The sequence below is a fragment of the Atractosteus spatula genome, chromosome 2 (assembly GCF_055471065.1).
Source record: "Atractosteus spatula isolate fAtrSpa1 chromosome 2, fAtrSpa1.hap1, whole genome shotgun sequence".
Lineage (NCBI taxonomy): Eukaryota > Metazoa > Chordata > Actinopteri > Semionotiformes > Lepisosteidae > Atractosteus > Atractosteus spatula.
The window spans coordinates 36,063,517-36,073,877 of NC_142707.1; the positions used below are offsets into that span (position 1 = coordinate 36,063,517).

General features: G+C 37.1%; 1 long non-coding RNA gene across 1 annotated transcript; it reads right to left on the reverse strand.

Moving 5' to 3' along the window:
- Window positions 1–4,096: 4,096 nt before the first annotated feature.
- Window positions 4,097–9,635, reverse strand: LOC148839627 (uncharacterized). The gene is made up of 3 exons (XR_016086605.1): window positions 9,528–9,635; window positions 4,737–4,960; window positions 4,097–4,558 (listed from the first exon to the last, which is right to left on the reverse strand). It is a non-coding gene; the product is annotated as an uncharacterized LOC148839627 (long non-coding RNA).
- Between the last annotated feature and the right edge of the window lie 726 nt (window positions 9,636–10,361).

Here is a 10,361-nt window from a genome sequence, read left to right on the forward strand (position 1 = left end):
CAATACCTTAATCTGGATTAATTTTTGTTGCCCTACCTCCTGCACTTGTATTTAAGGATTTGAAGTTCAGTCTGAACAGCATCCTACAAGAATAGAAACTGAGAGAACAATTTTGAAATGTTTGGTGTAAGTTAGAATTTTGATATATGTATTATACTATAATTGTATATGAACACATTTTTCTACAAGGGACCAGGATGTCAGACCCCCATCACTTTTCATTTACAATATACAAGGTGTTAGTTCTTTTTTTACTGTTTTTATCCTTCTGTCAAATATTCTTATTTGTTGTAAACCCTAATGCTTATTCCAAGATTACGTTAATTAATTAAAGCAGTAGTGCCTCTGTACTGAAATTAATTCACTGGATTTGAAACATGCTGGAGTCCTGAAATGATTTGAAATAACTCTGTCTGAGCAGATCTTACTTTTTGGTTGGCAGTGAGCAAAGGCAAAGATGTATATGGCAGTATTTATTTCCTTTAAATGTGGATAGCTTAAATAGGCTGTGTTACGTTTGTACAAATGATGCTAAAGCAGTAGGTTTTGAACACAAGGAACATGCTTAATCAAACAGGCTAATAGATTTGAGAGAATCTGCAAGTAGAATTAACTATTTCTGGAATGGATATACAGGAAAAAATCATCACGGTCTAAAGATTTTTTCACTAACTTCTCAGCCTTTCCCTAGTGTCATTTTTTTTCTGTCAGGCACATTATTTATATATGATCCTGTTAACCAAGTCATCTAAAAAAAAGACTAATGCAGCTCCACAAATGCAGTAGCCTGGAAAATATTAAGCACAGCATCTGCACAAGGAGGTCATAAAAAAAACTGATTCCATATCTCATTGCTTCTGGGACCTGGTGGTCTGTCTTAAATCTTTAGCTCAACATGACAAGACAGTCCTGCTATCGAGTTTTTGATTGGGCTTGTCCATTTTGCTTAGTTTGATCTTGTGAATGTCAGAGGTCAAGTGAGTTCAACAATCGGTCAGCGATAAGGTGGATACCAAGCAAATTAATTAAGATATAGATTTGCCTTGTGATAAAGAATAGTGTAAAAAATATTACCATAGCTTTTAAAAATGATTTTTAAAAAGAGGCTAAAATAAAGATCACCAGGAATGAAAATAATCCACACGCAGGAAATTGGAGGAAAGTGAACAATGAGGATAATGGAGCTAATTAAATGTGATTTGGAGATTATCAATTGAGAGACCACCTAATAACGCCTTTGCAGTTTTTGTACTAGTAAAAGACATCGTGTACTTCTATTCATAAGAATAATTTCAGTATAAAAATGAAACCAAGTCAAGGATATCTCTGTCTCCATGCAATGTTGCAAAATTAGATTTTTTGGCTGCAGTTTGACAAGGTAACAAAAGTCATCATGCCTGAAGATAAATGGTAATTCGAGAGCTGTCACAGAGAAGGGGCTTAGTAGCACAATTGCATGAGTGAAATCCAAAAGCATATCTATTGCATATACCCAGAGCACTCAATCACAGGACACTGCCAAAGTGTGTGCAAGGAGGTTCCAGGCACACCCTGATTTCATCTGTGACAAAGAGCGTTATGTGCAATCATTATTGCTCGAATTAATCTGGAAGTGCCTGTATGGTCCTGTGTAAAGTCTGTGTGTAAATTCAAAATGGATTAGATGGTATGCTATAATGCCTATAGTGGATGTCCCTTAGAAATTTCACATTTTGTTGCGTCAGTACCTCAGAGTTTCATGCATTTAATAGAGGACTTTTTTTCCATCTTATCTACACAACACAGTCCACACTTTTACGGTGAAACATGTATGTATACTGTATATATTAAAAAAAACTGAAATATCACAATTGGAAAAGTCTCCACCACCCAGAGTTAATACTTAATGGAAGCAGCTTTGAATTGGCGACAATTACCAATAATGAGTATGTTGGGGTATGTCTAGCTTTGCACACCTAGATTTGGCAGTATTTGACTGTTCTTCTTTACAAAACTGTTCAAGCTCGGTCGAGATTATTGGAAAGTGTTGATAGCAATCTTCAAATCAGGCCACAAATGTGCAATTTTTAAATTGAATTTAAATCAGGGCTCTGGACCCCTCAAAGACATTTGTCTTTTTTTGTTCATTAGCTTCAGTGTAGCTTTATGTTTGTCCTTTTGGTTTGTGTCATTCTCTGAAAGATGAATAGCAGGCTTAGCTTTCTTACAGAGGGTAAATGTTTTCCTCAAGTTCTTTTCTGTATTTTGTTCCATTCATTTTCCCTTGTCCTGACAAGTGCTACATTTTATGCTGATAAGAAACATCCCCATAACATGATACTGCCACCAATATGATTCATAGTAGGGTTAGTGTTCTTTGGTAATGTGCTGTGTTGGATTTGCATTAAACATTGAACTTTGTATTTAGACCAAAAAGTTCCATATTAGTTTGTATTAATACAAGCTTTTTGTCACATGTTTTCAGCACCACTTAAATGGTTTGTTGCTGTGTTGTTGAGTAATTACTTCCTTCTTGCCATCCTACCATACTGTACAAGCCAAATGATGCAGTGCTATTGTGCAAGCACAGTAGAGTGCTTGGGGTATTGTTTTCATAGGTACACTTTGATCAGTCTTGGCCATTAAAGCCTATAGCTCTTCTAAAGTTGCCGTTGGCTCCTTGGTAGCCTCTTTTTGTTTTCTTGCTAGGTTATGCAGTTTGAAGGCATGATCTAGGCAGGATCTTAGTGGTGTCATACAGCTCCCCCCTATTAATAACCATTTTGACAATGTTCCGGGGAATTCAAGGCCTTTGAAATGTTTTATACCCATCACCTGATCTGTGCCTCTTCACGGCTTTGGCCCAGAGTTCTTTTGAAAGCTATTCAGTTCTCATGGTTAGGTCTTTGCTTTGAAATGCACCACCCAGCAAAGAGAACCGAGATTAATGGTAGAATTTATCCTGAAATCACATGACTACTAAATCACTTATATTTAACACAGGTGATGGCCAATTAACTTGGTGTGTGATTTTGAAGGTGATCAGTTACACCTGAGCTAATTTACACATGGGAATAAAGTATTAAAAAGACTACAGTAGACCAGACCCTTTGTTGTACAGTAGCTGTAGAAGTGACTAGATCAGCCACAATGTGAGAGAGCAATGTTCCATGGCAGGGTGCCACAGGCATGACAAGCCCAACAGTCTGAGATATACTGTATAAAATAGATAAAAACAAAAAAGTATCCTTTAGATCCTGAAACGTGTGAGGTGTGAGAAAGACAGCAAACATTAAATAGCACAGGAGAACAAAAGCTGGAAAAGTGGAGGAAGAGGGAGAGGGGGGAGGCGGAGAGGCAGAGAGGCCACTCAGGAAGTGCAAAGTGGAGAGGGGTGGAGAAAGGTGTGAAGTCAAAACCTGCAGGAGAATGGAGAAGTTTACACAAAAATAAGTCTGTCATTGAGAGAAGGGGGAAGGTGTGAACCTAGTTTCAGGATGAGTTTAGTTTCTGTTGTCTTTCTGCTGTGGGAGTTGAGAAACCCTTATATAATGGTGAATATACATATACACTTTTGTGCTGATTAATAGTAAAAATGTGAGGCTTTTGAGTGATGAAGCACAACTGCTGAGTGCTGTCAAGGTTGGGCGTGCTTCAGTAGGACAGTGCTATCAGTGAGAGTTCAATGACCTCAATTTGCTTCCAATTCCCTTGTGAGGGGAATGTGAGGCATGCAGTGTGAGCTTGTTTGGTTGACAGGCTGGTCTTGGAAGGGAACTTTAATTGCGACCAACCTGCCAGTACAGGCTGCCAAAAGCCTCTATCATCTGTAAATAGAAAAACTAGGTGGCAATTAGTGAATTAGATTATTGGTGATGGATATTTCCATTTTCTTACATAGGGCTAGTTAGTGATGTGTTTGGAGACATATCAACCCTCGTGGTGCTAATTGTTTTTAGAAGAAAATAATGCATCTTAAAGAAACAAAAGCAGATGTTTAAGGAAATATTCATTGTTAATAAAATGAAGAAAAAAAATTCTTTTGTCTGTGACCATTTGTATACACAATTCTTTTCAATAGACAATGACCAAATTAAATATCGTGTAGTCCATTTCTTCTATTTTCTATGCTACTTTTTACTTAAATATATTATTTTTGCTCAATATACAGTACATATTTATTACTAAAATACAATTGCTCAGTCAATTAAAACTGGTAAGTTCTATAATACTTTGTTCTTCATCAAACTGCATATGTAAGCAATTTATAACGGGGATATGTACTGTAGATGTACCTTCACTTCCTTCACAGTAATGTTGACAGTATTTTTCTTTTTCTTCCTCAATTTATGTTAAGATCTATTGTGACACATACATGCTGATCTTCAAAGAAATAAAAAAAATATTCTAAAACAACTGAGTGGACATCTGACAAGAAAATGAGATACATAAACCTTTTAAAACAGAATCAAGAATTTTCTGTGGCCTTAATTATTCATCTTGGTTTCCATGGCAACCGCTGAAGTGCTGTAGTCTCTGCAGGGTTCCCAAGTGCACCTTCTTGTCCTTGCTGTGGAACCTGAGCAATGAATAAAATTGAGTCAACAACGACAGGGTGAATTATTGAAGGACTCCTTCAGTCCCAGAGTCTGTTTACCATGATGGCCTGTTAGGATTCCTGCATCCCACATCCTCAGCAAAAAAGACTCTGGAAATCAAGCCCTCAATGACAAAACAAGCAGAAGAAGATGACCCACCTGGAATCTGGTGAAGACTATGAGATGAAGGCTGCAGCAGAATGAGACCTCCAGTCATCTAGGATAAATGTCAACATGTGACACAATGACATCTTTTATCCATAGCAATCCTGAAGAAGAATAGATTTGCTCCAAAGTTTGTTAGCACCTTTCCCCTGTTTCATTACAATATATGTGCAGTAATCCTCACGAACACAGCCAAAGAGCCTCTTCCAATCAGATATCTGAAAAGAAAGGCATGAAAAGGTTGCTTTACAAGACACATACTGTTTTTATATAACATTTTTTTTCTGAAATCAGGAGCTCATTGCACAATGATAGTGAATGTATTTCTATCCTGGGTGGATGAAGTAGAGTCAATTCCTTTACTTTGCTGTTACCAAAAATCTTATCTGCTCAGGTAGAAAGAGGTCAAAGATGCTTAAAAGTGTAACTATATGTCCATCCAAAGAAAATATTATATGTATGGATATAAAACTTAGTTTGACAAAAAAAGCCCTTGTAGGAAACATGCTAATACAATTACTTTGAAAACTCTTGCCTTTCACATTATCAGATCGTACTTTTTTGTTTTTCAGATTTTATACATGCCTAGATGAATTACAGTGGAAACATGTTGTTTCAAAGTTTGTTGGACCCTGAAGTCTGTGTTTTTTTTCCACAAAGGAGTGTTTTTGATGTGTCCCATCTGGTGACATCGGAGCCTAAATGTAAGGCTTAATTTGGAAACAAAAATGAATTAAGGTCACAGAGTATATTTAATTTAATATAATTGTATCAGTTTTTATATTTTCCTACAGCAGGTAATTCATTTATACAATAATTCATCACTATCACGTATTTCATCAAAGATTCATTACCCTCATGAATTTCATATCATATATTAACATTTTCTTAACAGTTTGTCACCTTCACTAATTTGCTATTCTTTATAATGGAGGAAATTTAATTTTCATGTTAGCACATTTTACAACGGACAATTCATCATGTAATGCCAGCATGAAAAATGTACAAAATATTTGGTTGGTTCATTCTGCCGCAGGCTAGCACGTTTAACATTCTTAAATTCTCTTTAGAATGATTTAACAGAAGATATGTGTGCATTACATTATACGATTAATGTTTTTGTATTTTAATAACCACTATTAGAAGAATTAATTTTACCCTGGATTGTTGATGAATCCATGTAAGAGAAACCTGAAGTTTTCTTTCATTAAGCGTGGAACAAAACTTCATGTGAGCCAGTAATCTCCAAACTGCTCACGTTTTAGAAGGACTGAAAAGTATAAAAAAACACTGAACCATCAAAGACCTGACGGTTCTCCTGTGAGAACTTTTTGTTTCCACAAACACTTTCTATTTCCACAAACTTTTTCAAATGTGGCAACATCGAGACTAAGAGCTCAACAGCCTTCAAAACACGTGTGATATTAAACCTCAGATCATTCAACTGGATCAGTACTTCAATGTTCTCATCTGGCAAAAGCTCCACTTGAATCTAATCTACTCTCCATCCCCTCATCCAATACAAGTAGCAGCACCTTCTGGAAGACACTGAAAATTCCTCTTTGTTTGGTGCATTTCGGAACTTTCCTTGCTCCATCAGGAGATCCATTGTGACTGGATCACTATAAAAAGGCATCGACAAAGTGGACTTCTTCAGAGTGAACACTGAAACAAGAACCAGAGCACGTTTGGTAGCACATTTAAAACAAAGAGCAGAGGGACCTTCTTTAAACAAAGAGTTGTAGGAGTATGGCACAGACTTATTGAAAGTGTGTCTTTCAGGACACGGCTGGATGAAATCCTTGGATCAATTGGTTACTAAGAACTATATGGAACTATATGGGCCAAATGGCCTCCTCTTGTTTGTAGGCTGTCTGATGTTCTTAAAGAGCTTCTCTACTACCCCAACTCCCCTGCAGATAATTCTATGGTAGGTGAAAATTAACTCTATATGCAACAATATTTCAAAATGACTGTGCATCTCTACACCCAAGGGACAGAACTGAGTGACACTGGTATTGGAAATGTCCCTGAGAGTGATGTCTAAAGCAGCCATTAAAGCCTAGGAAATAATTAATGTCTCCTGGTGCTTCTGAGTCATTTAGCATTTTAACGAAAGACAGAATACTTCTAAGGGCGTTGTCTGAAACACACCCTTTCTTATGTGTAGCCCTCTGAGCTCTAAGCTGATGACATGTTGGCAGGAACTCGACAACTTGTGTAGAAACAAAGCTGGGCTACTGAGCCATTCTCATTCACCCACACAGAGAACAGAGAGCCAGAGTCAGAGAAGCTCTTAATCGAATCACAAACTATACAGTACAATATTCTAAAAAAACCCGATGTTTTTGGTATTTTTTAATGGTTATTATAAACTCAAACACACGTAATTCAGTTTACAGAATTTACATTTAGCTAGTGGCATAATGTCAGAATTTTACTACTACTGTATGTAAAGAAACAACTTCTGATTTGATAACAGCCTGAAGAGGAACATGTTTAAATATCAGTTCCAATAGAGACTGTGTCACTCAGGATTTACTGTACTGGCAAGTAAACTCTGCAGATAATAATGAAAACATAATGAACACCACCCAGAACACAGCGAATGAGAAACAATCGGAATGAAATGACTGTGCCCCACTGACACTATAAAGCCTGTGCGCTAATCAGAAAATGAGATTTGGAAGCCAGTCTATCAATCAATATGAATGTAAAACCATGAAGTACACCTGTGTATTGATTTTTACTAAGGAGACGCATACAATTATGTATTGTCATTGGCCTCGCTGGTTTTAAAAGCTTTATCAATCTTACAGTCCTGGACAGGAAGACAGTTATATAATACATGGAACAAATTTCTAGAGAAAAGCCAGAAAGACAGCCATCTGGACACGAAGAAATGACTAAAAAAATAACTCTCTCACTTCTTCCTGTCCAGCCTGGAGGTAGCTGTTCAGAAACCACTTTCGTCTACAGAAACTACACAGATACCAATTCAAGCAGAAACAACAGAAAAATTATGAAATTAAGAGCAGTAAAAAGCATCCCATTTTCTATTACTTTTTCATTTGAAGGCTTTTAGCTCATATACACTCTCCCTTGAAAAACAGAAATCTTAGTAAATGAATTTACTTGTTGCTGTGATTTCATATTCATTAACTTTTCGCAATTTCCTAAGACAAGCATTGTTCCAATGTTCCCCACAGTGGGAATTACATATAATATATTTTTTATTATTAATACAGTATGTGCACAGAGATTTTCTGGACTTTGGTTTAAAAGGAAAGGTAACAATAGGTGAAACAAGATTTTTCCAATTTATTTTAATTTTCATATGACAACATGCTTTTTGAAAAGGAAGTTATGAAATAGTATCGAATATGCCATTGAATATAATAGATACACTGAATTTCATGGCTGTGAGAAACCAATGTCAGTTACAGTAATATTTGCCTCAAATATAAGATATTGTTACAGATGGGGGGGTTACCAAACCGGTAAAAATCAGGATTTGACCGAGCAGTTTAGTCAATAAGTAAAATAATTATTTATAACCCCCCCACTTGTAAGTGATTTTCTAGCAATATATCCCAGCAGTTGGTATAATTGGAGGCACATGAATTCTTTATTCTCTGGCACAGCTTTGTTGAGAGGAGGAATAATTCAGGCACACTTGGCTAAAACAATATTTATTACAATGACAGGACACAAATTACACTACATTCAACAGAACATATAACACACAAGTTACTCTTTTTACAGTATTTTCAAACAAGGCGTTTCAAAGGCCTAACATTCTGGTCTCCCAGAAAAAAACAAGACTGCTGCTAAGTTTTAAACTCTTAATATGCCCCGAGAGGCCACATAAGAGACGAGCTGCCTTCTAACTAACTACAAAGCAACCTGCAGTTAAATCTCTCTCCCTGCACCCTGGATGCAACAAAATAAATTAGAGCCTATATCCCAATCCATAAAAATGCACCCTAAGCAGGAAAGTCGTTTCTAACTGAGATACCTGGAAACCCAAGTTCCCTAAAAACACAGAATAGCACGCTCTCTCTAACAAGGTTCAAATACCTAGCTCCAGTTAGGTTTGGATGATCATGAAGTAGGGGCTCTTGCCCAGTGCAAGCTTCGAGTCCTAACTCCTCTGGACTCCTCTCTCCTCCTTTTTGCCTGCTATTTTTGTCTCTTCCTTCTTTTCTCTGTGCTCTTAATGTGATCTAATATTGTCTGATTCTGTCTTGCTCCTTTGCAATCATTAACCCACAACTTGCCTAGGTATACTAAGATAAACTTTACAATTGTTACTGCTCAAGGGACCCCCAGACCTCAGCAAACATCCTCTCTCCTTTGAAGTTTGAAGTGTTTACTCTTCCCAGTGTCACAAACTTCATCTAAAATCTAAGAGACACTTTTAAGTCACCTAAAGCTATAACAACATGTCACATACTGTATCTGTATCTTTCTGAAAGAACATTTGCAAAACTGCACTTTGAAATTCTCTAATGATAAGGGATATTTATGCCACATTCCATATTCCTTCACATAGCATATTCTTTGCAGGAGTAGTCTGGAGTTTAAAAACGACACATTAAATTCCTGTTACCTGTATTGTTGGCAGTGTTGGTCATTTTGATTTATTTTGTGACCTAACTAATCTCATAAAGTCTCCTCTTCATTGACTCTACCCCTCCGAGCACCTACACACCACCAGATCAAGGTTAATTCACACATTTGTCTCACTCAGGTTGAGTGCCTCATGATTCTTTATTCACTTACCTCTCTGTGCATTACACGACATCAACCATTGAAAGCAAATCGTTGAAGTTTGAAATATGATTAAGAAATGGATGCTCTTCACTGAGGTTTGGGAGGGATGACAACAACCAGGCCAGTTTTGTTCCTGAAATTTTAAATCAGAAATATTCATGACATCACTTCCTGAAGCTATCTGATCTTAACCATGATGATACATGCCACTACCGGGGTGTTTTAGTTTATTACTTCCTTATGTTCCCTGGGGACTGGCTGTGTAGTGTAATGGGTAAGTCTCTGGACTCACAACTTGTGGGCTGTAGGTTCAAGCCCCTGCTGCACACATTGCTGCTGTACAGGTACCTTGAGGGAGGTACAGTACTTTACCCCACTGGCTACAGACCATCCAGGTGTATGAATGGAGACAAGCACAACTGGGGATAAGCCCTGGGATGGACTAGCATCCCATCCAGGAGTAGTTACAGTATGCTCTCTCTTCACACTAAAAAAACAGGATAGGTTCTGGTGCAATGAGCCACTACATTGCCTTGTATGGGATATCCACTGACTCCCCAAGGAAACGGAATCTTCAGAGGACTTTATATTGTTCCAGCAGCTTCCATTGTATTTCCCCAATGCAGAATGTTGGCGTAGATTCTTTCAATTTTATTTTAAAAAATGCTTAGAGATGTATATAAATGTGACCCCCAACATTATTATATTTTATTAAAGAGAAACACACTGTTCAATCCATAACTCTTTCTTCTCTATGATGTTTTCTGTTCCTACTTCATCAAATATGGAGGGTACTATATATATATATTTGTTTTGCTTTTCCTTGTATTAAACATGAACATT